Genomic DNA, 23,501 nt, shown 5'->3' with positions numbered 1-23,501 from the left:
CCGAGCAATGCTCTAACAATATTGCAGATTGCCGTAATATTGTAACAGTTAATGATTCTCATACTTCTGAGAATCACTTTTATCAATATATGTTATGAGGGTTCTATCCTCTTTTATGAAAAAAAAAACAACAAACAGAGCAATACACAAGGAACGTCTGTTGGACACTGTTGCGGAGAAGCTTAGTCTTGATAGAGGGTTATAAGATTAAAAATAAAATGAACATGAAAACTCATAGAGCTTTAAACATTTCTTAATATTCATCAAAAACTACCGACTAAACATAAGTTCACAAGCCTAAATAGAACCCTAAAACTTGTAAACTAAGAAAAGATACATATAATCTAGGTACGCCACGTCCAATTATTCCACTTCATCACTATTCCTGTCACCTATCCAGATCCATCTGCGTCATCAGTGTCGCTGAACATCTCTCCGGAATATTGGCTTTCCAAAGCGTTATCCGACCCTTGATGAACAACTTCACTAAATTCCCCTTCATAGTCAAGATAAACAACTTCAGGTTTATCATCCGAGTCCCTTTTTTTTTTCGAAATCCCTTTTAATACGAAGCAGCGGAAATCTCAACAATTATCTCATCCTTTTCATCACTAGAAGTATCAGAAAAACGAACACGTTCTTCTTTTTCAGGAGCCGAGTAGAAGGTTCTCGCAACAACAAGTTGCTCTGATACTGTCTAAAATAATAACTAGAAGACTCTTAAATAGACTTGGGAGAAAATCCTAAATTGTGCGACAAAAGAGTATTAAAACAACCAAAACTTAACAAACATATAAAAAACTTATTTTCCAAGATATGTACTACCTTTAGGAAACTTTCCTAACGTATTAAAACTCTTAAAGTAAACTTCTAAACTCTTCTAAAGTTATCCTAATTAATAAATCCGAAAATTATTTATTTTTTTACTAAAATATCATTAATAAAATATAAATTATAATAAGAAAATAATAGATTTATTTTCTTAAATCTCCCTCCATCTAAACGGACCCAAAGATTCTCGATTTGCATCATGTACAAACTTAAAAGCTCGGTAAAATCAAACTCCCATATATCATGTTTCTTTTTCTTGTGGTGTCCATTTCTTTTTCATCTTTCACCTACAAATCATAAGATACACTGAGTTCATTATGAACAAATCTTGATTTTAATTATATACGTCTAAAAACAATAGTATGGTATAACCTAAAAAATTGAAGAAAAAAGATGGAGTAAAAAACTGTTAATTTAAAAAAAAATCGAACTTTAAAATTTAATAAAATAACGAAAAACATAAGTAAAAGGTGGACCTTTTTTATGTTGGCACATATCTTGGGTTGGCCATGTGTGCCGACCCAATATATATCTGGGTGAAAGAAATTGTTAAACACATGTTAATCTAACCATACATAATATTACACCAAAAATCTACTAAAATACCAACAATAATTTTTAATCATGTTATACAGTTGGATGATGGTAATACTTTTATTCTTTATCATTGTTTGTGCTTGTTCATATTTTTTATGCAGGTCTTGTCCTTGATGTCGTTTAGGCTACAAATAATCTTAGTTTGTTTGTTAAGATATGGAAAAATAATACAATGAAAAATGAAGAAATACCTCAAAATTTTAAAATATTACATATGTATATTTAGTAAACTAAATTCAATAATATTACACTTATATATCGTATAACTTACAATTATATTTGGTTTATCGCAAAAAAAGAATTTGAGGATTAAGGTAAAAATATTAATTTAATAGCACTAAAGATAACGCAATTCAAAAAAACGACACAAAACCCAACTGACAGCAACCCAAGCATTAGAAAGTACTATTTTATTTAGATGTTTATGTTATGTAATATCTTGCTGTTCACTGGATTTTTTTGTGTATTGAACTTATGTTTTCATGGTACTAAAGATTGGATAAGTATAAGCTGAACAGTTGTTATCTCTTGTTGCAGCGTGATGGTGAAAGATGTAATATGAGAGTTTGGTACTTGACGATGCTAAAAGAATTGATAGTCGTCCCGCTCCTTCCGTTATGCATGTTTCTTATGTAGTTCCGAAAGAAGTCTGCAACATGCTTGACTATCTGAAGTCTCTGTATGATGAGAAGAAATCTTATTCCCAAAGGAAGAAATATGATATGTTCAGCGCATGATACGAAAAAGGAATTGCATAGGGTCTCTGTCCATAGTGACTGTCCAGAACAATAAAAATATTTCAAGTTCATATATGGTGATGTTGATGAGCTTGGGGGATTTAATATATGGCAATTTGATTTTAAGAAGGTTGTTACTTTTGGTGGTTCAAGGTATTTTAATGGAGCTCCACAACCTACTCTCTATTTAAATGAAGGCCAATTAATTGTTGAATTCAAAATTGGTGAACTTGTTGCTGTTAGAAGCTTTTATTTGGCTCCTGATAAAGATGACTCCTTTCATTCTTCTGATTTCTCGGGTGATGAAAAGATGAGGTAATTCCTGAGATTTCTGCTGCTCTATACGAGAAAGGGTTTCGTAAAGAAAGGGAGTCGGACGATGGAATGTAAGATGTTTATTTAGACTATGGAGGGGAACTTACTGAAGTTGTTGATCAAGGGTAGGATGATGCATTGGGAAGTCAAGATTCTGGAGAAGTGTTCAGCGACCCTGACGATGCAGATGGATCTGGATAGATTATATTTAGATTGATTAATTTGTTCTTCTAAGATGGTTTGCTTTGCTGGTTGAGTATTTGATGGTGTTTGTGAAAATGCCAAGGAGAGAAATATGATTATTAAGCATGATAGCATATGGATTTTTCGACTGAGACTCCTTTGTTTGATTGATTCCAAGACACCTTTCCTGATAACTGGATCTGATTTCTATGACACCTAAGACCTCTGTGCTACTGTTTCTTAGACACATTCAGCTACTACTTTTGGTTTAAAGACCTGTGTCAATTTCAGAGACTTATTTGCGATTTGATATGGAGTTTTCTATAGCTACGACAACCCCCATATTCCGTCATCTTCTCCCTATTTCTTTTTCCTTTAAAGTCTTTGTTTGTTTTTCGGGTTCCTGATAGTGCTAACAATATTTAATTTGATTAATTTCCTTTGTATTTTACCAATCAGAAAGTTTCATTTGAATTTTGGTTTTTGCCTTAGATATTTGATTTATAGATATGTTACTTCAACCCTTTTACCCTCTTTTTTATCAGTTAATTTTTAATTGTTAAGCTTTTATTTTGATTTTTGTCCTTTCCCTTTTTCCTCATCTCTGATATTTTTCCTTTGTTCTTTTTCTAAGTTTTCTTGGCAGATTTATGTAGTTCTTTAAATTCTGCAAAGGAAATATTAAATCATTTCCAAATCTAATACATTTTAGTCTGATTACAGGTACCATGTGTTATAATTGGAAAAAAAAGAAACATCTGAGGAAACCAGAAATTCAAGGAAACTCACAGATCATTTTGGTGTCCCACTCTAAGGTGAATCCTGTAAGTTTTGAGAAGGAAATGAGTTTGTAAGGTGAATTAACAATGGAGAACTTGGAAGCTTTGGAGACCAACCCTGTGGCCGAGGTAAGTACAAACCTATATCCCAATTTCATATTTTCACATAAAATTCTAAAAATAAAAACTAGATTAGGTATGAAACAATTATACTTTATCCTTGAGTTCTCCTTCAATATCTTGCATGATCTGAACACTAAAACTAGAAACAGAATGAAAGTATGAAACACATTTATCAATCATCTTCCATGTGCTATATGAATGATATTGTTATGTATGAATTCAATGGGTATGTCTTACATGAATTAAAGTATCCTGTAGTGTCGTACTTTTGGCAGTTCGTCAAAATGATTACTTGGAACTGCCAAGGCTTTGAAAACATACCTATTATAAACAGCCTAGCTGATATTTTAAACAAAGAAAACCCAGACTTAATTTTCTTATCAGAAACTAAACAACAAAATAGCAAAATGAAAAACATCATGCGAAAAGTAAATGTTTCCAATTTCTGGCTTGTCCAACCAACAGGTACAACATGTGGACTGTGTTTAATTTGAAAAAATACTATGAATACAAATATTCTCGATTACGCCCATAATCACATAAATTTCGAAATAATTAACTCTAATAATAATATAAATTGGACTATAACATGTTTCTACGGCATTCTGTATACTTCTCTTAAAGAAGAGTCATGGAACATTATAAAGCAAATTTCGACTTCAGTATCCTCTCCCTGGATTATAATTGGGGACTGTAATGTGGTTCTACATGAACAAGAGAAAAATAGCACTCACCCTTTTAACCAAGATGAAGCTGACATATTTAAAAATATTATAAATAACTAAGGCCTGATGGGTGTCGTAAGCTCAACAAATTAATAATCTTATTTCCACACAATTAACTGGTAATATAATGGAAGTAAGGATCGTTCCCACGAAGAGCAGTGAGTTTTAGTTGTCAAAGTGTCACAAATTGGGGTTTGTTTTAGATTGTGAACAAAATAAATAATCAAAGCAAATAAAGTTGTATTGTAATCAATAGAGAGAGATATGATTGAGGAATCCTTCTTCGTTAATAAACTTTCAATGAGTTAATATATTCATCTATCCGTCATTAATCATAGATTATCACCAACCGTAGAATAACATGTACGCTTAGCTATTCCCAAAATTCCTTATATCATTGGATAACAGGTACGCTTAATTACCAGATTCTATTCAACTGAGACGCCCTGGGGTACGCTTACAAGGTGTAACTCAACCGAATGCTTTAGGGTTTGTGAATTTAGGTTTGATCCTAGTAGTTTGACTCAGTACGCTCGGTCTACTTGCTAGGGTTGTGTATACACACAGTTGCTTTACAGAATCCCTCTGCAAGGTCTCGCGTTCTCTACTCGTGTAAGGAATTATTCAACAATTACGGATATCTTAACCCTTACTAGCAATAGATTTGTTTAACAAATATATTTAGTTGGCCACCTAAACAATCTATCAATCAATCATAAGTATTTTAAATAGTAAACACAAACGATAATCATATGAAGAAATCAAAATATATTCATATACTAAATCAAATCAAGTGTACAACTTAGAATTCATCCTCAATCAATAGGTGTTTAGCTACTCATGGATGTAGAAACATCCATGATATACATATGAGAAAAGTAAAGAGATAACGTTACGATTAATAGTCCCTCAGTGTGTTGTTTCTCCTCTCCAAGATTTACAATTTTGTGACCTAATGATATGATATCATTTTACATAACCTAACACCTTTTTATAGATTTACATTTCTTGGCCTTCACGTATTTAGTTATTTAGTTCGGTTCAAGAACCCGACCCAAAAATACGAAATAACGACTCCAAACGTGACCTTAGGCCTTCCAAGGTATGAATACACTTTTTCCTACTTTCTAAGTACGCGTACCTAGTACGCAAACTTCAAATTCCAGCAGAAATTTCCGGAATTAAGTATGCGTACCCGGTATGTGAACCTTACTGTCTTCGGTATTCGATAAAAACTGTTTTGGCCACAACTTCTTCATCCGAACTCGGAATGACCTCATTATTTTTGCATTCTTTTTATATTTCAATTATCTTCAATATGGTGATGAGAAATACTTAATTTGAATGAGTTAAGATCGGTATTTGGCCATTCTCTTGATTTTGAGCGTTTTGCTCCTTTTCGTCGCACTTCTTCTATTTCTCTTGGACTTTGGCACTTGGATACTTGGAATACTTCTCTTAATAGCTATTTTCAGCACTTTGTATATAGATTTTTCTAGTCCTTGAGCAAACTAAATAAAACTAATCCTAAATACAACAACTCCATGTCGTTGAGAAAACGGTTACACTTAGCACTATAACAAGCCTTTAAACCCCTAGGTGCCCCTAGTGGACGAGTTATAGTCTCGTGAGGGCTTACAAGAGGCATACCCACAAAACCTACTCCAATTTCTCTCCTTGGAAGAAACACTAAGGATAGACACAAAGCAATGAGCCAAATAATTAGCTTGCATAAGTTCTTTAGATGCAAACATCCACATACATTCCAATCATCACACATAAGCAATTACTTACGAATGTCATTCAACCTGATTGCAAAACTTTACTAATATAGTAATTGTACTTGTTGCAACGTTTGTCACAACACTCGCATACTGAAATCACATGGATAGATAAGATAATGGAAATAGAAAAGTGAAGTGTGCAAATGTTGACTTAAGTGAAAGATGTTACCCACAATACTTGTATGAATGTTTTCAAAGGATCTTTATTTATAGCGCAATAGTTGAGAGAAGAACCCATTTAACTCGACCACATGATTGGATACTCGAAGTGCATGTTCCTTTTCAGCAAGTATGTGATAGTTGCCTTGGATCCTTCGTTCCACGCTTGCTTAGGCGACAGAGACATGGTCAACATTTCACACATACTACTATCCAAGTGTCAAGAACCTCATCAATAGTCCTTTTGACTTGCTATATAATGATGATATGGTTTTTGTTTTCATCGACTATGATTAGTCCGCAATTCCGGACCTATTATTTATTAGTGCCGACAAAAGAAGAGGAGCCTTATATATGTTTTTTTTTATTTTTTCGGATCACTCTTTATGATACAATTATATATGGGGATTTTATATACTCAACCAATGATTACCTTGCTACAACATCAACGGCAGTATCAAGATCCAACAAAATCATTTTAGAGAAACATAAAACTGCAAAAATAAAAATAAAGTGATTCAGTAATGATTAATTGCGAGGATGACTATTTCAAACGACTACCATAGCTTAGTTTCACATTCAATTATGAACGTATATATAATTAAGGATTGGGGAATGATAAAGTGTAACTCAATCTATAACCATGAGAACTGTTTCAACCTTAAAAGGTCTAGAGTGTCATCCTAAGTAGCTCATAATTAACTCCAAAAGATGAAGTCTCAAGTATGCAAGAAATCAAAGAGTAATTTTTTTTATGTGTATATGCATAAAGTATGATACTAAATGCTCCCCCACACTTAAACTCGACATTGTCCTCAATTTCAAAACCGTAAATTCTGATTTACGATATAACAGCCCTGCAAAACTCAAAAAATGTACCAATGAGTCGGGAAATAGGAAAAACATCCTAAACTAAAGTTGTTTCCCTACATCTTTTATATAAAGTTTAAAAAGGGAACAGTGTTTCGATAAATGGTCTGACTTTTATGCCCTCCGGACTGACTGACATGCAATCTGAAAAAGTTCTGTAAAAATACCGAAACTCAAATGTCCAGGCCTATCGCTCCAATTTAACAGACTCCGAATTCAGATTTTCTTTTTGTAAAAGAAAGGTGAGTATGTAATCTCTAAAGTTTGGGGTGAACCACTCAAATACGACTCCGTATGAAGTCTCGAGATCTATTTTCGTGACAAGTGCGCAGTCAGAATTTTCTGACGAGAATTCGTAAAAACTTTCATTATAGATATAGGACTTGTAAAATCTAAGATGGGAGTGCAAGATATGATATGAAAAAATAATAAAATTAAAAACAAAATGGATAGAGATAGAGATACAATATTGATGGGTTTACTCCCATATAGCGCTTTATTTAACGTCCTCAGCCCAACTTGGCATTCCAATGATGCTACTCCTCTAGAGGGAGAAAATCTTCAAGTCTCATTACTTCTACATTCTCCTTAGAGAATTTTTCATAATCAGGCTTCAATCTATGGCCGTTGACTTTGAAAGTTGTTCCCGTTTTCGTACCAGTAATCTCAACTACACCATAAGGAAAAACATTAGTAACAACATACGGTCCTATCCATCTGGACCTTAGCTTCCCAGGAAATAATCGAAGACGAGTATTAAATAAAAGAACTTTTTGACCCACAACAAAACTCTTTCGGGAAATCATCTTGTCATGAAAAAGTTTTGTCTTTTCCTTGTAAATACGAGAACTCTCGTAAGCATCATTTCGTATCTCCTCTAGCTCATTAAGTTGTAACTTCCTTTGTTTCCCCGCATTGTCATAATCCATGTTGCACATCTTTATCGCCCAATAATCCTTGTGTTCAAGTTCAACCGGAAGATGACAAGCTTTTCCATAAACCAACCGATATGGAGACATACCAATCGGTGTTTTGTACGTCGTTCTATATGCCCATATTGCATCATTAAGCCTATAACTCCAATCTTTACGTGTAGTGTTAACGGTTTTCTCAAGAATTGATTTAATCTCACGGTTCGAGATTTCGACTTGCCCACTAGTTTGTGGGTGATACGGCGTACCAACCTTGTGTGTTATGTTATACTTCTTGAGTAGAGCATGGAAGGATTTCTGAAAATGTGAGCCTCTGTCACTGATAACCACTCTTGGTGTATCATGTCCTAGAAAAAATATATTCCTTCACAAACTCACAAACAACTTGAGAATCATTAGTAGGGATGGCTTTAGCTTCCAACCATTTTGAAACATAATCCACGGCAAGAAGTATATAAAATTTTCCATTAGAATTGACAAAAGGACCCATAAAATCAATTCCCCACACATCAAATACTTCAACACGAGAATTGGTTTGAGTGGCATTTGATTTCGAGCACCTAGATTGCCCGTTCTTTGATATCTATCACAATATTTGCAAAAAAATATATGCATCCTCAAATAGGGTAGGCCAATAAAATCCACTTTTAAGTACTTTGAAAGCGGTACGTTTAGAACCAACGTGACCTCCACATGCATAAGTATGAAAAAAAGTAAGAATAGATTGAAATTCAGAATTAGGTACGCACCTGCGGATGATTTGATCAGAATCGTATTTCCACAAGTAGGGCTCATCCCACACATACTGCTTGGCTATTTTCATAAGCTTAAGCTTTTGAAAATTAGACATTGTACTAGGTACTTGTCTTGTAACCAAGTAGTTCACTATATCCACGTACCAAGGTGTTGAATCTTCAATTGAGAAAAGTTGTTCATCTGGAAAACGATCTTGTAAAGGAAGTTCTTATTCGGAAACAACAAGTCTACTAAGGTGATCCGCAACAGTATTTTCAACACCTTTTTTATGCTTAATTTCATAATCAAATTCTTGCAATAGTAGAATCCACGGTATAAGTCTTGGCTTAGCTTCTTTCTTCTTTAGTAGGTACCTAAGTGCTGCATGATCAGAATATACAATCACTTCTGTACCCACCAAATATGATCTAAATTTTTCTAGTGCAAAAACTATAGCCAAAAATTCTTTCTCGGTGGTAGAATAGTTGATTTGTGCATCGTTTAGGGTCTTAAATGCATAGTAAATCACATGAGACAGCTTGTCTACCCTTTGACCCAAAACGGCTCCAACTGCATAGTCACTTGCATCATACATTTACTCAAATGGAAAACTCCAATCGGGTGACTTGATAATTGGTGCACTTGTCAACAATTCTTAAATTTATCAAAGGTATCCTTACACTCCTTGTTGAAGTCAAAAATAACCTCCTTTTGCAATAATTTGCACATTGGCATTGAGATTTTGGAGAAATCCTTGATAAACCTCATGTAAAAACCTGCATGGCTCAAGATTTTGTAAACAATAATCAAATGAATCACCATAAATACTAAAATCATCCATAAATACCTCAATGATGCATTCCACATAGTCAGAAAATATACTGACCATACATCTCTGAAAAGTGGCAGGCGCATTGCAAAGACCAAACGGCATCCGTCTATATGCAAACGTACCAAAATGACAAGTGAAAGTAGTCTTCTCTTGATCCTCTGGTGCAATTACAATCTGACTGTACCCCGAATAACCTTCCAAAAAGCAATAATGTGAATTTCCCGCTAATCTCTCTAACATATGATCAATGAAAGACAAAGGAAAGTGATCCTTTCGGGTTGCTGCATTAAGCTTTATGTAGTCTATGCACACTTTCCATCCTGTTTGAACTCTTGTAGGAACGAGTTCATTATCTTGATTTCTAACAACAGTAACACCTGCTTTCTTAGGCACCACTTGAACCAGACTAACCCATTTGTTGTCAGAAATTGGGTAAATCACCCCCACACTTAGTAATTTGAGGATCTCTTTCTTCACGACCTCCGTTATTGGGGGGTTAATCCTACGCTGAGCATCACGTACTAGCTTGAAATCATCTTCCATTAGGATTCTATGCATGCACATGGATGGACTAATGCCTTTAATATCAGCAATTGTCCAACCAATAGCCGTTTTGTGCTCTTTCAGAACCCTAAGTAGACGTTCTTCTTGTATTGGGGTGAGGTTCTTTGCAATAATCACCGGAAGTTCTTCTTTATCACCTAAGTATGCGTACTTTAGGTGGTATGGAAGCGACTTCAATTCAAGTTTCGATGCCTTCACAATAGAAGGTAAAGGAACCTCATTAGTTATAGGTAACGAAATATAAGAAATATTACCCGTTTTTGCTTCTTGTAGTGATGTTAAGGCACCACACATCTCCACCGGTTCTTTGTATATCTCAACTTCCATGTTCGGATGTCCATGAACGTCCAAATCAATGCTATTTTGTATCATGACTGCAAGTTCATCCTCATTATTCAAATCAAACATTTGTTGCGCTAATGAACCAATAACATCAATTGAGAAATCTGAGTGAACATCACTAGGATAGCGCATGGTTTCAAAAATATTGAAACGTATTATCTCCTTATCAAATTTCATAGTGAGTGTACCACTATCAACATCAATCTTCGTATTTGCAGTCTTCATAAAAGATCTCTCAAGAAGTAACGAAGTAGATGAACAATTATCTCTATTGTGCATATCCACAATATAAAAATCAACCGGAAAGATTAATTGATTCACTTGAACTAACACGTCCTCCACGACTCCCTTAGGATATATATTGGACTTGTTAGTTAATTGAATAGTAATCTTTGCTTCTTTCAAAGGTCCAATATTCAAAAAATCATAAACATCGGCTGACATAACACTTATGGAAGCTCCCAAATCAAGCAAAGAACGCTCAAATCGTCGGTTACCAATGGTAACGGCAACTGTGAAGTCGCAAGGATCTTCACACTTTGTAGGCATCTTCTTTAGTAACATAGTTGTAGCACTTCCGCCCACCTGAGTAGTCTCATTAGCAATCAACCTATCCTTCCTTGTACACAAATCCTTCAAAACCTTGGCATACCTGGGTACGGTTATGATGGCCTCAATAAATGGAATGTTGATGTGTATCTTGCTGAAAATATCCATGATCTCCTTGTCTTGAGCTTCTTTCTTGGATTTGGCAAAACGACTAGGGAAAGGAGGTGGTATGGTAAAAGTGGGAACCGTGTCCTTAGGTTGGCCAGTTGAGGTTGTCTTTTCCTTTGGTACGGTTTCTGCTTCTACTTCCTTTTCAATATCTTCACTAGGTACACGTACTGCCCCCGTATCCAAATTAGAATCAACTACTTGCTTTCCACTTCTTAAAGTTACTGCATTGACGTGCTCTCCTTGGTTCACAAATGGTTGTGATGGAAACTTTGTTGAAGGATGTGCCTTTAGTAAATTCACATCGGTTGCCATTTTCCCCATTTGTAATTGTAGGTCTTTGACATCAGCATCGTTCTTTTGTTGATAATGTGTGTTCTGTTGCAATATTGCATCTTGTTTTTGGGAAATAACTTTTGTTTATTGAATCATAACCTTGATCATCTCCTATAAATTAGAGCTTTGGTTTTGTTGTTGATGTTGTGGATGAAATTGTGATTGTTGAAAACCACCTTGTCGTCCAAAAATAGGGTTGAAAACAACAACTTTCTTGTTTGCATAGCTGAAATTCGGATGATCTTTCCAACCAGGATTATAAGTATTAGAGTAGGGATTATACCTTTGCCTCTGATTTGGAAACATAGCGTTCACCTGTTCGGCCTCTTCTTCATAAGGAGGAATGAGCACGGCTGATGTGATTTTTAATCGTTGTTGTAAATAAGGATTCGAAATCTAAGACTTGTGAAGACTAAATTTAAAGATTTAATGAAAATAATAACAAAGACGAGAGTTATTGGGACTAGGATTCCACCGAATTCATATCATAAGGCTCAATTATTTATTCTCAAAAATTATCGCTTAATAAATAAAATAACATGGACTCTTATTTTTGCCAAAGTAGATTCTCAAAATATTAGTTATAAATTGTAAGCATGGGACATCAAACATCTAAGCAAGCATTACCCATCAAATAAAATGATAACTAATTAATTCAAATCATAAATCTATTTTAGTTAGTGCAACAGTCAAATAGAAAAATAAAATAAATTTACCCATGCATGAAATTCGGATTCCTCCGTCGACCCAGTGTAGGGGTCTAGCTCATCATGCTGTAGACATTCTTAAAAGATTATTTTATTGCTCGAAAAGTGTTTACAATGGTGAAAATGAAGAAAAATTAAACGCAACTATTTTGCTCTTCCAAAACTCCCCCCTCTCTAGATGCCTGTTTGGTCCTATTAGCACCCTATTTATACACAACAACCCATTACTCAAACATCTTTTCAAAATATTCTTCCATAACTCCACCAGATCTTCTCTTTAATGAAAGATATCTCAGGGATAATTTCTTTCTCCATTTATCACACATTTTCCTCTATTTGCTAGAGTAAAATCCTGGGGATATTATCTTTTTTTTTTTTATATAAATAAAACCACAGATTTTCTTTCTCCTTTTCAATAAAAACAAACTCATCAATATATTATCTCTTTTAACTTCAAGATATGAAAATTTCATGTATAATAGGCAAGAAGATATCTTTTCCTTAAATCTTTGAGATCTCCCATAAATTATGTGAATCTGTTTCAAATGAAGAAGAAGAGGGTGCCTCTATCCATTTGTTGGGTGCCCATATCTGAAATGATGGGTGCCTTTATCAGTTCCTCTGGTTGCCTTTAACACTTTTTCGAGCTATTTTTCCAAAAGAGATTATTTCCTTGAAAAGACTTAAAACAAGATTATTAGTGATTAAATTAGTCATAGCGAATGTAGTTATGGGTGAAAATGCGTCACACTTGCGTGCTCATCAAATTCCATCACACTTACATTTTGCTAGTCCTCGAGCAAAACAAAAAATTGATCCGCTACACAGCTGGTCATATAATAAGATAGAGAGAAAGAGACCCGCTACACAGCTGGTCATATCAACTTTTTTTAGACCCACTAAACAGCTGGTCATAACATGCAAGAAAAAAAGAAAAAGACCCGCTACACAACTAGTCATAACCTTAACAATCATAATATTTTTTTAGACCCGCTAAACAACTGATCATAATGTTTTATTTTTTTAGACCCGCTACACAACTGGTCATATAATAAGATAAAGAGAAAGAGACCCGCTACACAGCTGGTCATGATTTGCAAGGAATTTCCTGAAAAAATAAAGTAAAAAGTTAACCTCTCCCCCACACTTAAACATTACATTGTCCTCAATGTAATTGAGTCATCCAACGCAAATATTAAGATGGGAAATGCAAAAAGTAAAAAAAAAAGGAAAAAAATTAAAATTAAAATACCTAATGGAATGTACAGAAATGGATCCCCAAAAATTAACAGCCTGAAAATTTGAGGATCAACCCAAAATACGGTATTTACAAACGACGGCTTCACAATTAACTTATGAAAATGCGGGGACACTGAAATTGTCTGAAATAGAGGATTACCCCCAAACCTAATTTTTACTTCACATGGAAGTGAGCATAGCACATAATATGGGGATACTATTGGGACATGGAAATTGTCAATAGGCTCATGCACGGTATCAGAAACAGGCAATTCTTCTGGGTACTTAGATGCAAAGTAATCCAACAGCACTTTAGAAACACGCAATTCTAACCCTAAATTAGGCAACTTTTGGAAGTTTAGGGGACTAGAAACAACCTCTAAGTCGGGTGAAAGATCTTGTGAGATAGATTCTTCTAATAAATTAGACAAATCATCTACACAATCATTCACAAGGTCATCTAAAAATTCTGTCTCGACCAGAGAGTCACTACAAGACTGATCATCATCATCATTAAATAATTTTTTACATTCCAGAATTCTCAATCTTAAGTCCAAACTAAGTGGTGCGTGTTTATAATACTTCTCATATATCTCTAGAGGAGATTCTTCACTTACCACATGTGGATCAAAAACTCCATACCGTTGCCTACGCTTATATTCAGCAAGCGTCATCTCAGACGAGGTATTCTGATAATTTGACTTTCTACGCTTATATTCCGCCAGCGTCATCTTAGGTGATGTCTTCTCAAAAGAAGTCATTATCCTCAAAAAGTCCCTGGAAAAAAATACAAAAAGAAACGTATAAAAAGGAAAAAAAATCTAAAATAAAATGAAAATACTGTACATAATAAAAAAAAATAAACCTAAAAATTAATCTAAAAACAAATCCGCGTCGGCGACGCCAAAATGATGTGATTTTTAATCGTTGTTGTAAATAAGGATTCGAACTCTAAGACTTGTGAAGACTAAATTTAAAGATTTAATGAAAATAATAACAAAGGCGAGAGTTATTGGGACTAGGATTCCACCGAATTCATATCATAAGGCTCAATTATTTATTCTCAAAAATTATCGCTTAATAAATAAAATAACATGGACTCTTATTTTTGCCAAAGTAGATTCTCAAAATATTAGTTATAAATTGTAAGCATGGGACATCAAACATCTAAGCAAGCATTACCCATCAAATAAAATGATAACTAATTAATTCAAATCATAAATCTATTTTAGTTAGTGCAACAGTCAAATAGAAAAATAAAATAAATTTACCCATGCATGAAATTCGGATTCCTCCGTCGACCCAGTGTAGGGGTCTAGCTCATCATGCTGTAGACATTCTTAAAATATTATTTTATTGCTCGAAAAGTGTTTACAATGGTGAAAATGAAGAAAAATTAAACGCAACTATTTTGCTCTTCCAAAACTCCCCCCTCTCTAGATGCCTGTTTGGTCCTATTAGCACCCTATTTATACACAACAACCCATTACTCAAACATCTTTTCAAAATATTCTTCCATAACTCCACCAGATCTTCTCTTTAATGAAAGATATCTCAGGGATAATTTCTTTCTCCATTTATCACACATTTTCCTCTATTTGCTAGAGTAAAATCCTGGGGATATTATCTTTTTTTTTTATATAAATAAAACCACCGATTTTCTTTCTCCTTTTCAATAAAAACAAACTCATCAATATATGATCTCTTTTAACTTCAAGATATGAAAACTTCTTGTATAATAGGCAAGAAGATATCTTTTCCTTAAATCTTTGAGATCTCCCATAAATTATGTGAATCTGTTTCAAATGAAGAAGAAGAGGGTGCCTCTATCCATTTGTTGGGTGCCCGTATCTGAAATGATGGGTGCCTTTATCAGTTCCTCTGGTTTCCTTTAACACTTTTTCGAGCTATTTTTCCAAAAGATCTTATTTCCTTGAAAAGACTTAAAACAAGATTATTAGTGATTAAATTAGTCATATTGAATGTAGTTATGGGTGAAAATGCGTCACACTTGCGTGCTCATCAACGACTTTCATTTGTTCCATCATCTTCTTCATATTACCCATTGTATCCTCTAAGTGTGAATAAGAACTAACTTCATTGACCCTCCTAGCCATCGATGAGCCTCTTGTATTAAATTGTTGCGTATTTGCATCCATATTATCGATTAGTTCCGTGGATTCATCAACGGTTTTGTTGGTTAATGCACCACCACTAGCCGCATCTATGAGATTTCTTTCCGATTGAAGCATTCCATCATAAAAATATTTCACTATGAGTTGCTCACTGATTTGGTGGTGTGGACATCTAGAAAACAACTTCTTGTACCGTTCCCAGTAATCGTAAAGAGTTTCACCAACAATTTTCTCAATTCCATTTATTGCTTTGCGAATAGTTGCTGCTTTTGAAGCGGGAAAGTACTTTTCTAAAAACACTTTTTGCATATCATTTCATGATGTAATACTTCCTTGTGGAAGGCTGTAAAACCATTCTTCCGCAGAATCTGTCAAAGAAAATGGAAAAGCTGTAAGTAAAGCTCTGTCTTTGTCAGTCCCAGTTGGCTTCAAACTTGTCAACCTATGTTGAAATAGTAGCAAGTGTTTATTTGGATCATCTCCAGGTAATCCTTTAAACTTTGGTAACCAATGTATCAACTGAGATTTAAGTTCAATAGAATCATATAAGTTGCAAAGCTTTTGTTGATCAAACGATGGAGATGTTAGATCTTTGAGCGTCCTCCTTTGAGGAGGAGGTGGTGGAGGATCTATGTCATCGTCTGTATTAACCATCTCTTCAGTAGAGGGTTCTCATTGCAAGTGATGACTTGTTTGTAGCACTGTTCCCTTGCGAGTTTGAATACCGCACCTCAAATAATCCCAATCTTTTGGTGCCAAAGATTAAGCACCTGAAACCAAAATCTAGAATACGAAATTAAAAACTACAAATAAATACTCAAAACAATAATAAAACTAAAAAAAGTAACAACTAAAGCTACCGACTGCTCCCCGGCAGCGGTGCCAAAATTTGATGGGTGTCGTAAGCTCAACAAATTAATAATCTTATTTCCACATAATTAACTGGTAATATAATGGAAGCAACGACCGTTCCCACGAAGAGCAGTGAGTTTTAGTTGTAAAAGTGTCACAAGGGGGGTTTTGTTTTAGATTATGAACAAAATAAATAATCAAAGCAAATAAAGTTGTATTGTAATCAATAGAGATAGATATGATTGAGGAATCCTTGTTCGTTGATAAACTGTCAATGAGTTAATATATTCATCTATTCTTCATTAATCATAGATTATCACCAACTGTAGAATAACAGGTATGCTTAGCTATTCCCAAAATTCCTTATATCACTGGATAACAGGTACACTTAGTTACCCGATTCTATTAAACTGAGCCGCCCTAAGGTACGCTTACAAGGTGTAACTCAACCGAATGCTTTAGGATTTGTGAATTTAGGTTTGATCCTAGTAGTTAGACTCAGTACGCTCAGTCTACTTGCTAGGGTTGTGTCTACACACGATTGATTTACAGAATCCCTCTGTAAGGTCTCGCGTTCTCTACTCGTGTAAGGAATTATTCAACAATTACGGATATCCTAACCCTTACTAGCAATAGATTAGATTAACAAATATATTTTGTTGGCCACCTAAACAATCTATCAATTAATCATAAGTATTTTAAATAGTAAACACAAACGATAGTCATATGAAGAAATCAAAATAGATTCATATATTAAATCAAATCAAGTTTACAACTTAGAATTCATCCTCAATCAATAGGTGTTTATCTACTCATGTATGTAGAAACATCCATGATATACATATGAGAAAAGTAAAGAGATAACGTTATGATTAATAATCGTTCTCTGTGTTGTTTCTCCTCTCCAAGACTTACAATTTCGTGACCAAATGATATGATATAATTTTATATAACCTAACACCTTTTTATAGGTTTACATTGTTTGGCCTTCACGTATTTAGTTTGGTTCAAGAACCCGACCCAAAAATACGAAATAACGACTCCAAACGTGACCTTAGGCCTTCCAAGGTATGAATACACTTTTTCCTACTTGCTAAGTACGCGTACCTGGTCCGCAAACTTCAAATTCCAGCAGAAATTTTCGGAATTAAGTATGCGTACCCGGTATGCGAACCTGGTATGCGAACCTTAATGTGTTCGGTATTCGATAAAAACTGTTTTGGCCACAACTTCTTCATCCGAACTCGGAATGACCTCGTTCTTTTTGAATTATTTTTATCTTTCAATTATATTCAATATGGTGATGAGAAATACTTAATTTGAATGTGTTAAGATCGGTATTTGGCCCTTCTCTTGATTTTGAGCGTTTTGCTCCTTTTCGTCGCACTTCTTCTACTTCTCTTGGACTTTGGCACTTGGATACTTGGAATACTTATCTTAATAGATATTTTCAGAACTTTGTAGATCCTTTTTAGATGATTCACCTAATAGAGGCAAATAAGAGCAAACAAGAGTAATAATACGAAAATATGCAAGAATAATAGCTAAAACAAATATGGAATGGACACTAAAATCATATGAATTATGAACTTATCAAGGCATTCTTGACTTAGGTTTCACATGCTATACTTATACTTGGAACAACCATAGGTTAGGATTAGACTTCACTGAAGAAAGACTAGATAGGGCTCTGGCGAATAATGAGTGGAACATAAATTTCCCTAACTCTAGTATTAGACATTTGAACCCATTAACTTCTGATCATGTGTCAATTTGCCTAAATACTGACAATATATGGAACGATGGTCCAACTCCATTTAAATATTTTGGAGATTGGATGAAACATGTTGAATGTAAACCTCTTATTGTCGACTATTGGAACAACAATGTTTAAGGTTTGCATGTTTTTAGCCTTGTTAAAAAACTGAAAAATGTAAAGTATACTCTTAAACCTTGGAACAAAAACACCTTTGGTAACATTGGGACAAACATAGAATTTACTAAGAAAAAGTTAGACGAAACTAACAGAAGACCAAACTATCTAAAAAAAGCTTTTGATTTGTCAAACCTAAATTCAGAGCTCAAGAATTGGTATAATATTTTTGAAAAATTCTGGAAGGATAAAAGTAGAGATCAAAATCTAGCCTTGGGTGATAGAAATACGAAATATTTCCATGGTAAATCTAAACAAAGATTTAGACGAAATAGAATCGAAACAATGAAAAATAAAAATGGGGTATGGCTTAATAGCAGAGAGGATATTACTGATTGTATATCAATTCACTTTAAGGAAATTGCGACCACTATTAATCCAAACGTAGACAGACACATGATAGCTCTAATCCCTGAATGTATATCGACAAGTGACAATGAAATACTACAAGAAATTCCTATAATAACAGATATTAGAAAAACGCTTTTTTAATATGGAACCAAACACTAGTCCAGGTCCATATGGTTTCTCCCCCAGCAAAACTGGGATATCATAGGAGAAGATCTAACTAAAATGGTACAATCTTTCTTTAGAACTGGTCACTTGTTAAAGGAAATTAATGCAACCTTTATCTCCCTAATCCCTAAAACATTGAATCCCAAAACTCCAGCCGAATTCAGACCAATAGCCTTAGGAAACACTATTTACAAAATTATCTCTAAACTAATGGCAAATAGAATGAAAGGAATGCTAAGTAAGATTACATCCCCATTTCAATCGGCTTTCATCCTGGGGAGACAAATTTCAGATAATATAACAATTGCGCATGAATTAATCCACACTATGAGAAGAAAAGAAGGGGAAAATGGTCTAATGGGTCTAAAAATTGATATGTCGAAAGCCTTTGATAGAGTAGAATGCAAATTTATTATTGCAATTATGAAAAAAATAGGCTTTTCTGAATTTTGGTGCAATTTAGTATTCCAATGTAACTCTTCTACTTCCCTGGTAGTATTGCTAAATGTCTCTCCAACTGAATTTTTTAAACCTTCTAGAGGTCTGCGGCAGGGGATCTTATATCCCCTACCTTTTCCTGTTTTGTATTGAATCTTTATCTAGAACCATCATACATGCTGAATCGATTGGTCTTTTAAAGGGAATAAAAATATGCAGAAATTCTCCGTCTGTTAGTCACCTATTGTTTGCCGACGACTGTTTAATCTTTTGTGAGGCAAATATAACTACTAGTAGTAACTTAGTGTTGATGGTGGTTTTAAGCTTAGGGTTAAAATCGTAAAACCTTACATCTGACATGACGTCACTACGACCACTAGCACATTTATTCAATCATTCAACATGCCTACGTAAAAATTACTGGGGTACCTTTTTTTATACGCTATATTCCACGACAGAACTCTTAATACTGACTGGCAACATCTCTGTGCTAAGGTATGACAACCATGCCAGCCAAATATCCGCGCCAAGGCATGCCAACCATGCCAGCCGCACCACAGTGTCAATGGCATACCGTGCCATCCACATCTCCGCGCCAAGGCATGCCAACCATGCTAGCCGCACCACGGTGCCAATGGCATCCCATGCCAGCCACATCACCGTGCCAAGGCATGCCAACCATGCCAGCCGCACCAAAGTGCCAATGTCATATCATGCCAGCCACATCTCCGCGCCAAGGCATGACAACCATGCCAGCCGTACCATAGTGCCAATGGCATGCCGTGCCAGCCACATCCCCTCTCCAAAGCATACCAACCATGCCAGCCACACCACAGTGTTGATGGCATCCCATGCCAGCCACATCTCCGCGCCAAGGCATGCCAACCATGCCAGCCGCACCACGGTGCCAAGGAAATACCATGCCAGCCACATCTCCGCGCCAAGGCATGCCAGCCGCACCACAGTGCCAATGGCATGCCATTCCAGCCATATCTCCGTGCCAGGGCATGCCAACCATGCCAGCCGCACCACGGTGTCAATGGCATACCATGCCAGCCACATCTCCGCATCAAGGAATGCCAACCATGCCAGACACACCACTGTGCCAATGGCATGCCCTGCCAACCACATCTCCGCGCCAAGGCATGCCAACCATGCCAGACGTACTACGGTGCCAAGGGCATACCATACCAGCCACATCTCCGCGCCAAGGCATGCCAACCATGCCAGCCGCACCACAGTGCCAATGGCATGCCGTGCCAGCCACATCTCCGCGCCAAGGCATGCCATCCATGCCATCCGCACCACGGTTCCAATGTCATCCCACACCAGCCACATCACCGCGCCAAGGCATGGAAACCATGCCATCCGCACCATAGTGCCAATGTCATACCATGCCAGACACATCTCCGCGCCAAGGCATGACAACCATGCCAGCCGCACCACAGTGCCAATGGCATGCCGTGCCAGCCGTATCCCCGCACCAAGGCATGCCAACCATGCCAGCCGCACCACAGTGCCAATGGCATGACATGCCAGCCACATCTCCGCGCCAAGGCATGCCAACCATGATAGCCGCACCACGGTGCCAAGGGCATACCATGCCAGCCACATCTCCGCGCCAAGGCATGCCAACCGTGCCAGCCACATCTCTGCGCTAAAGCATGCCAACCATGCCAGCCGCACCACGGTGCCAATGGCATAGCATGCCATCCACATCTCCGCGCCAAGGCATGCCAACCATGCCAGCCGCACCACAGTGCCAATGGCATGCCATGCCAGCCACATCTCCGCGCCAAGGCATGCCAACCATTCCAAAGAGACAATCATTTCACCCCACCTGCATATGGATGTGTGAGTGTTTGGACACCATCGAGAGACGAAAGCAACTAAGCTCAGGATATCTTTCCTGATTTGAAGCGCCGCAGAAGCTGTGACAGCGCCAAGGATTTTCGCTTTGATCAAATTTGTTTTTACGCAGTCCTGACTTATCATGAATTGCATCCACTTGTCGAAAGAGCGCAACGGACTCTGACAGATTCTGAAGTAAATAGAAGAAGCAGGATACTCTTGCCTCTGAAAGCAAAATCGTATTACACAACCTGGTCGAACCGACTGGGTGTCTCCTTCATCCTATGAACCGGTCAGGAATACGTGCACGAACTTAGGATGATTTCTCCTAGCTGTGGCGGACGTTATAAAAAATTCATCATCCATGTTTGGCTTAGAGCTGCCAATATTTTTCGACGCCGCGACAGGGATTTCTCAGGTGACATCCTAACGAAACCTTCTTAAGCTACTTTCAAATACAACAAAAGAAAAGGGTATAAAAAAATTACTACTGGAAGGAGGGTGCACGAAGATTACTTTGTCAGCAATGAAGAATTCATTTCGGTTGAAATCCACTTTATTTTCAACCACAAGTCATAACACACATAACCGAAGAAATGGAAACTAGTGAATCCTACATAGCCACGGAAAGCACACTCCTTGCCAAAACCGTACCTCGCAGCGGAAAGTACGAGCCCGACCAAGAAATCACGCTCCACCGCGTAAATTATACGCATGTCAACACCAAGAAAAAGGGAAACCCTAAAAGCTAGGTTTTCATGGGAAAGGAATTGGTGGCATTCACCTGCCCGTGCAGGCCTACTATTGCATAATAATTGAGGTGTTTAACGCTATTGCGGTCTTCGCGCTAAAATATTTCTACAAGTTCATAGAAGATATACCTATGGTTAGGGTTTGCGCCAATAAAAAAAAAAGGAAAGAGATTGAAGGAGAAAACCTGGACTACATACCTGGAATGCTTGCTCGCTTTATTGCTACCACTCTAACGCTAGCACAAGGACGTGTACAAAATAAAAGGGAGAGCAACCCATTTTATAGGCGTGACACTTTTGGAATTTGAATAAGGAAAGGATTCCCTATTTGAGCCATGAATAGGAAAAGGCAATTGGGCCCGCAAGAAACAAGTCTCACGGTGTTCAACAGTCTGCGCCAATAAGATATACCTATGGCTAGGGTTTGCGCCAATAAAAAAAAGAGGAAAGAGATTGAAGGAGAAATCCTAGAGTACATATCTGGAATGCTTGCTAGCTTTATTGCTACCACTCTGCCGCTATCACAAGGACATGAGAACAAGGGTACAAAATAAAAGGGAGAGCAACCCCTTTTATAGGCGTGACACTTTTGGAATTTGAATACGGAAATGATCCCTATTTGAGCCACTAATGGAAAAAGGCAACTGGGCCCGCAAGAAACAAGTCTCACGGTGCTCAACAGTACGCACCTTGCCTTGCCTTACGGTGCCCAAACAGTCCGTGCCATGCCTTTCCTCGCGGTGTCCAACAGTCTGCGCCTTGCCATGCTGGCACCGTGCAAAGAGTCCGCGCCATGCAGAGTGAGAGACATACCAAGCCAACATTCTGCATCTCAGCCAGCAACCGATCCTACCATTCTCACGGTCTATCCAGCAATACCACAGACAGGATTTACGCAAGGCCGTCAACGCAAGAATCACGGATTCTCAGAACACTCCCAAAAAAGGTTAGACAGAACTTCCTGATCATGTTTTCATGACTTTCCATTTCGATTTTGTCCTTGTCTGTCACCATCTTATGCTTACCTCGCAACAATGCTCATGTTCCGAGCTAAGCAGGGGACTTAATGTTGACGGTGGTTTTTAGCTTAGGGTTAAAATCGTAGAACCTTACATCTGACATGACGTCACTACGACCACTAGCACATTTATTGAATCATTCAACATGCCTACGTAAAAATTACTGTGGTACCTTTTTTTATACGCTATATTCCGCGGCAGAACCCTCAATACTGACTGGCAACATCTCCGCGCCAAGGCATGTCAACCATGCCATCCAGATCTCCACGCTAAGGCATGCCAATGATGCCAGATGCACCACAGTGCCAATGGCATGTCGTGCCAGACACATCTCCGTGCTAATGCATGTCAACCATGCCATCCGCACCACGGTGCCAATGGCATACCATGCCAGCCACATCTCCGTGCCAAGGCATGCCAACTATGCCAGCTGCACCACAGTGCCAATGGCATGCCGTGCCAGCCACATCTCAACGCCAAAGCATGCCAACCATGCCA

This window comes from Papaver somniferum, chromosome 3 (genome assembly GCF_003573695.1).
Source record: "Papaver somniferum cultivar HN1 chromosome 3, ASM357369v1, whole genome shotgun sequence".
Lineage (NCBI taxonomy): Eukaryota > Viridiplantae > Streptophyta > Magnoliopsida > Ranunculales > Papaveraceae > Papaver > Papaver somniferum.
The sequence above is the reverse complement of the archived record's forward strand: the minus strand, read 5'-3'. Positions refer to the sequence as shown.